This window comes from Tauraco erythrolophus, chromosome 5 (genome assembly GCF_009769465.1).
Source record: "Tauraco erythrolophus isolate bTauEry1 chromosome 5, bTauEry1.pri, whole genome shotgun sequence".
Classification (NCBI taxonomy): domain Eukaryota; kingdom Metazoa; phylum Chordata; class Aves; order Musophagiformes; family Musophagidae; genus Tauraco; species Tauraco erythrolophus.
Window position 1 is genome coordinate 43,160,824 of NC_141469.1, and position 6,593 is coordinate 43,167,416.

The window sequence follows — 6,593 nt, forward strand, 5'->3', positions numbered from 1 at the left end:
TGGGCGCCAAAAAGGACTGTCGTGGTTTTAGGCTGATCCAGCAACTAAAACTCACACAGTCTCTCCTTCTCCAATAAAGTAGAGAGGAGAGGGAAAAAAAAAACACAAAAGGACTGAGGGTTGAGGCAAGAACAGAGGGAGCACCCACCAACCGTGGTCCTGGGCAAAACAGGCAGCGCTTTTCTCAAAGCAAAACAGTTTATTAATGATTACTTAGAAGGACAAAGGGAAATAAAAACCGATTACTTGAGAGGACAGAAAGAAACAAAACCAGATCTTAAAACCGACACCTTCTCCCCCCCCCACCTTCCTTTTCTACCTCCTCCCCCCAGCAGCACAGGGGGCAGGGACTGGGGGAGTGCAGGTCAGTTCATTCCGTGCTGTTACTGCTGCTTCTTTCTTAAAGGAGAAGGAGTCCTTACACCCTTTTCCCCTGCTCCAATGGATCCCCTACCCACGAGGAAAAATCCACAAACTTCTCCAACGTGAGTCCAGCCCACTGGAAACAATCCTTCCCCACAGATTGCTCCGGTGTGGGCTATACCACAGTCTCGGGTACTTAGGGAGCTGCAGCCACTCGCTCCGGCGTGGGTCGTCACGAAGACTCCAGATGCCTTTCTGCCTTGCCGTGCCCCCAACACGACCATCCTCGGGCTCAGGCATCTTCTCCCACGGGCTGCGAGTGGGTCGCTGCTCCACCGAGGCCGTCCTGGTTGCAGGGGGGCAGCCTGCTATCTCACCATCAGCCGCAGGGGAAACTCGGCTCCGGCACACCTCCTCCCGCTCCATCCTCACTGACCTGCTGTCGATGCAGCTGTTTCTCTCAGATCTCAGTCCTCTCCAGGTGAACTCAGCCCAGTGGGCACCCTGGGAGTGGGGTGCCCCCGAGTTCCCCAGCTGGCTCCGCCGCCGCCATCCTCCGTGGGCAGCGCCGGCCCGACGCAGGCAGCCGCCCGGCCGGGAGCCAGGGAGCGGGGGCAGTGCCCTCCTCCCTTCTCTGGTCGATCCTGGGCGAAGCACCTTTTCCGGTTCCCTTGTCCTGACTTAAATAGGGCAATTCGCAGAGGCGCCCTATTGGCTCAACCCCGAGGGGGATGGCAGTCTGATCTGGTGGCCAGAACTAAGCCTAACCCGGATCCAAAACCGGGGAGGTCGCAGGGAGCAAAATCCCTCTCCTGCCACCAGAACCACCCCCCCCTCCACATCAAACCATGACACATGATGAGGTGCATCCGCGGGTCCTGAGGGAACTGACAGATGAAGTTGCTAAGCCGCTATCCATCATATTTCAGAAGTCGTGGCAATCTGGTGAACTTTTCTGACTGGAAAAGGGGAAATATAGCCCCCATCTTTAAAAAGGGAAAAAAAAGAAGACCCAGGGAACTACAGGCCAGTCAGTCTCACCTCTGTGCCCGGCAACTTCATGGAGCAGATCCTCCTGGCAACTATGCTAAGGCACATGGAAAATAAGGAGGTGATTGGTGACAGCCAACATGACTTCATTAAGACCAAATCCTGCCTGACTAATTTGGTGGCTTTCTATGATGAGGTCACAGCATTGATGGATAGGGGAAAAGCAACTTACATCGTCTACCTGGACTTATCCAAAGCATTTGATGCTCTCCCACACGACATCATTGTCTTTAAGCTGGAGAGACATGGATTTGATGGATGGACCACTCAGTGGATAAGGAATTGCCTGGATGGTCGCACTCAAAGAGTTGTGGTCAATGATTCAATGTCCAAAGTGGAGGCCAGTGACGAGTGGTGTTCCTCAGGGGTCGGTACTGGGGCCGGTGCTATTTAACATCTTTGTCGGTGACATGGAGAGTGAGATTGAGGGCACCCTCAGCAAGTTTGCAGATGACACCAAGCTGTGTGATGTTGTGGACATGCTGGTGGGAAGGGATGCCATCCAGAGAGACCTTGACAGGCTGGAGAGGTGGGCCTGTGAGAACCTCATGAAGTTCAACAAGTACAATTGCAAGGTTCTGCACGTGGGTCAGGGCAATCCCAAGCACAAGTACAGGCTGGGCAGAGAACGGATTGAGAGCAGCCCTGAGGAAAAGGGCTTGGGGATGCTGGTGGATGAGAAGCTCAACATGAGCCGGCAATGTGCGCTGGCAGCCAGAAAGCCAACTGTATCCTGGGCTGCATCAAAAGGAGCGTGGCCAGCAGGTCGAGGGAGGTGATTCTGCCCCTCTATTCTGCTCTCGTGAGGCCCCACCTGGAATACTGTGTTCAGCCCTGGAGTCCCCAACATAAGAAGGACATGGAGCTGCTGGAGCAAGTCCAGAGGAGGGCCATGAAGATGATCCGAGGGCTGGAACACCTCTGCTATGAAGACAGGCTGAAAGAGTTGGGGCTGTTCAGCCTGGAGAAGAGAAGGCTCTGGGGTGACCTTATAGCAGCTTTCCAGTACCTAAAGGGGGCTTACAGGAAAGCTGGAGAGGGATTTTTTACAAGGGCGTGTAGTGATAGGACAAGGGGCAATGGCTTTAAACTGAAAGAGGGAAGATTTAGATTAGATATATAATTTTTCACTCTGAGGGTGGTGAGGCACTGGTACAGGTTGCCCAGAGAAGTTGTAGCTGCCCCATCTCTGGAAGTGTTCAAGGCCAGGTTAGATGAGGCTTTGGGCAACCTGGTGTAGTGGAGGGTTTCCCTGCCCATGGCAGAGGAGTTGGAAGTAGATGATCTTTAAGGTCTCTTCCAACCCTAACCATTCTATGATTCTATGATTCTATGATTCTATGATACAGCTCCGGGTTACATCCAAATTTACTATATATTGTAACCTTTGTGTATGTTAGATATTATTTTTTTGTTTCTCTTTGTTAACCCTAAAACCAGTTCTGTCCAGCTCCAGGTCTTCATTTCTTTAACTGACCATGAATTTTGCTGCTCATAGCTGTGGTTCCTCCAGTGCCAGGCCTGTGACCCATCCCTTCTCATCTCATGCCTGCCCTCTACATTGTGTCCTGTGCCTCTCTTCGCAGGGCCTTCATTTCTCTACATCATTGTGTTAGAGTTGTAAATATCTCATTCTACACAGTGCTTGTTACCACTTGCTATATAAAACTATGGCTGTACTACAGAAAGATAAAGAAAAGTAAAATAAATTATCCATAATCACTTGGTCAATTAAAGAAATTACTGTTACATTCAAACTAAGATGAGACAAAGCTACAGACAGGTCAGGTTCAGCCAGAGCAAGTCTTGATTATTGCAAATCCACTGCAAAGCTTATGGCCTGCTACCAGCAATAGCAGCAGCCTTACATTTACAGGGCTACGAGGTTACAAGGGGCACTAGATTATATAAGTAAAACATGAGGAAATACCTCCCTGCATACATGTAAATAATACAGTCCTAGGGAAAAGTTCAGTGTGGGAAAATAAGACTAGTCAGTACCTGTCAATTCCTTAGAGGTGTTAACGGTGATTTTCTCCATTAAACAAGAACTATATATTTAAATAAGTGTATTTGCCTAGAGGATGATTTTTTAACATAGTTTCAAACATATTTTTTAATAGACAAAAATATCACAATGCACTGAAATGCAAGCTGGAAAATTTAAATATGAAAGTAAAGAAGCAAGATATAAACAATGAGTTACCTCTCTGAACACAAGTACTAAGTACTGACAAAAAAATCCTCTGGAGTAGAGATGTTGAAAAATGGTTGCACAGACAGCTACACAAAAAATATTATTTTAATGACAGATGCAGGCTTAAAGCAGTTAGCTCCAGTTCACCTGCTACTGGATTAAATTTTAGCAAGAAGTAGTATGGTGTTGCTCTGCAGTAGAGTATGGCTACAGCCTTGCAGTATATGACTATCGTGTCTCATAAAAGCCTACTGAAAACAAAAGAATTCCACAAAGATGTAAGAATCCACATTGTAATTTTAAGTAACAGTGTCTTTTGTATCTTTTTCTTATGAAATTCATCACAGGGACACAAAGTCTGTGTCATAAATCTGAAGCCAAATTTAGTAGTGATTTTTCATTATAAAAAGATTTGTTGAAAACATGATGTTGTCTCTGAAAAGTGAATGTTTCTCCTGAGGCAAAAAAGTTATTTTATGCAAAAAATTGACTTGGAAGTGAAGGCATAAGGTAAAGAGGGCATCCTTTCTTTCTTTTATTCATTGAAAGATAGCAAAAATTTTATATTTAGAGCATTATATGCAATTAAATAAAAAAAAAACAACTGTCTGAAGGTGTAAAAAATTGTACCATGTTTTAATAAATCATTAAACAGTGTGACTATTTTCCTGCATGGCACTGCATGGAAGCAAATTAACATTTTTAAAGAATATGTAGGTTTTGCTTTCTCTGTTTTTTTTTACCGTTGTTGGTTTTTGTTTTGCTTTCTTTCCCCCCGCCCCCAGGAGTGAAAAATATGTCCTTACTCCAACTCCCTTGGATATTTCTTTAGGTTATACATGCATGTTTGGCAAACAATCTATGTGGTATCAGCACTAATGCTTGAACACCTAAGCAGATTTTGGGGAGGTAAAAGAGAGGGGTTTTTTGCCTTTCTTTCTTTATAACAAGGTCAAGTTCAAACCCTATGAGTCTCACATCTGTAGCTTAGGGAAATAAAATTATTCTGATAAAGTGCTGCTAACACATTGACCAACAGATTATAGGAGTTACATGAAATTCTTTCGTTCATTTCTGAAAATCCTGAACTACTTAATATACCTGTTGTTCAGTTCTGTGTAAACCTTTATTATGTTAATTCAAAATCAGTTGTATGTTTTGTTGTGCTTCCCTTTTCATTACATTTCTAAAGAACATAATGAAAAAAGCGTAAGCTTGAGAGTTGCAGATATTTATTAGAAAATATTTAACTTCTATGCAGAAGGAAAAATAAAACACTTTTGTTTACTTTTGCACCTTTATTTATGAAAATAGGACCAGCTATAGAGAGACAAATTCTTTTGTATAGGCCAAGTGTCTCTAATATGTAAAGATTTAGTGCAGGAAAATACACATTATCAAAAATGAGATGCTCTACTGTCCAAAAATTTTCAATAAACAATTGTAATCTGGTTTAAACATTGTCACTCTCAAACAATCTCAGTTCAAATTTTTTACCTTAAATCCAATTGCGTTGTCTTATATATAGTAGCTTGAAATTGTCATAGCTATACATGTTTTGATTTTTGTGCCAGACAACCATCTTTGTTAGGTGAAATATTGTATTGCAAAACACAGAGCTCCAGAAGCATTTTTGCTAGTGAATTTTTTTATTGAGTGATGTCACTAGAGTTAAATACCAGGCACATTTTCTTAAGTACCGCTTTGAGTAATACAGTACTTAAACTACTGGAAGCAGTACTTCTCACGATCATGAAGATGAAGAGAGCAAGTAGTTGTCACCTTCTTGATACTTATGCTGTCTCTTGTCCGAAGTCTGTACAACCTTCAACTCTTCCAAAGTTAATTAATGCGTTTTTTTTACAGTAGAAAAAACAGAGAAATGGATACAATTTATTCTTTATTTAATTTAGTCAACCAAATCTTACTTTCTGTGATAATGTTTATGTTACCAGATATTAATTACTGATATGACTATACCATTACTAAATCTCTGCCAAGAACATTAAATTATAATATGCTACTATTCTCCAAATAACTGTTTGTGGGAACTATGTTTAAAGCTCAGGAGAAATCACAGTGAGTTGATTTTGCTCTAATGTTTCATTTAACTACAGTTCTCAAAATAATAAAAATGGAAGCATAGTATTTTTGATACAGTTTATGCTAAAAGGTATTGTACAAACACCAGGAACTATACTTCAGGTTTAAATCGATTTTGGTGTCATCATGTAATACAGTATTATGTTTCTCCTTGACAATTCCCTTTTCAAGTTACTCATATTATCTAGAGGAATGATGACATTAGCGATTATTGGAGAAGTTAGGTGTGAATTAGGTCTCTGTCAACTCCCTCAGCTACTAAAAATTCATTTAGCTTATCAGCAAAGCCTGTTTTTTCAGTCCATCTTCCTGGATCATTTCCGTCCTCGTTTGCTGTTGTTGTTAAAACAGCTACAGAAATCTTGTCTTTGCTCGTTTGAACTCTGTGATTCATTTAAATAGAATAATACAATCAGAAGAATCACAGACTCACAACCTTGATAGCTATGCATTAGTTATCCATTTAGCACTGCCAGGTACTCCCTTATTCATGCTAGCTTTGGATTTCTAATATCCCCTTTTGCAGATTTAACTAGAACTTTCAGAGTTTCGTAAACATCGATGCTAACATACAACTTGTTATGATTTCATTTTCTGCATTCTGATGTTTCCTGAACTATAAAAAATCCAGTGAAAATTGGTTTATAATAATCTTTCACTATCTGCTGAACTCTGTTTACTGGGTTCGAATCATATCAGGATTTAATTTCTTCAACTGCCTACATGGTGTTTTAAGGGATAAACTCTCTATTCTTCCCTTTGATTTGTTAACAGGAAGACTGGGAACGCATTCTTCTTTTCTAAAACAAGCTGACTGTAGTTCTATTTACCGTAATATTCATTGTAGACTTTCCAGTTTTCTTTGTTTCATTTTAGCTGT